Source organism: Penaeus monodon, chromosome 28, assembly GCF_015228065.2.
Source record: "Penaeus monodon isolate SGIC_2016 chromosome 28, NSTDA_Pmon_1, whole genome shotgun sequence".
NCBI classification, from domain to species: Eukaryota; Metazoa; Arthropoda; class Malacostraca; order Decapoda; family Penaeidae; genus Penaeus; species Penaeus monodon.
In genome coordinates, this window is record NC_051413.1 from 27,257,524 (window position 1) to 27,258,353 (window position 830).

An 830-nucleotide genomic window follows, 5' to 3' on the forward strand; every position below is an offset into this window, starting at 1 on the left:
CGCGCGCGCGTCCCCCATTACATTTGTATATTATAAATCATGTACATCATGTATTTTTTTCGTTTAAAATTACAGATTTTTTCTCATTACCTTTCTCCCTCTTGCACTCTCCCGCCCCCCCTCTTGCCTTCGTCTGTCTAGCTCGCCCCTGCGTCTATCCACACACCTTATTCCTCTTTTATCTATTTCGCCTTCATCTCCCCCTCCCCCCTCCCATCTGACCACCCTATCCACCCCCCTTCCTTCTCTCTTTTTCGATCCCTTTACTCCCCTCTTTACTACCTCTTCTCCCCCCACCTTACCTATCACCTCCCTTTCCCTACTTTCTTCAACCTCCACTTCACCCCAGCTCATACTCCCTAACCTCCCTTCAACCCAACCTCCCCCCCCCCCATTTTCCATCCCCTCCCCCAACTTCCCCCTACCCACCTCCTCCCTCCCCTTTTCCATCCCCTCCCCCCAACCTCCCCCAATCCACCTCCATCCCCTCACCCAGAACCTCCTCCCCCTACCCACCCACACTCCAACCTCCCCCCTTCCCACCTCGTCATCCATTCACCCAACCCATCCCCAACCTCCCCCCTACCCACCTCATCCATTCACCCAACCCATCCCCAACCTCCCCCCTACCCATCTCCTCACCCAACCCATCCCCAACCCATCCCTAACCCGCCCCCCCCCCCCGACCCTTCATCCCACTTCATCTAATTCTAAGAAGGATAATAAAACTTTGAGCTCGTGAAAGATTCGCTGATCCGGACGCTGGAAGTTTGCATCTGGTCTTGAGGGGAACACCAGCGTCGGCGAGGGGAAGGCCCGGTCGCCGCTGA

General features: G+C 55.7%; 1 protein-coding gene across 1 annotated transcript in view; it reads right to left on the bottom strand.

Annotated features, from left to right (window-relative positions):
- The window catches only part of LOC119591128 (SCY1-like protein 2), a gene marked incomplete at its 5' end in the record, with an annotated part of 331,697 nt that overhangs the window by 151,496 nt on the left and 179,371 nt on the right, over nucleotides 1–830 (bottom strand).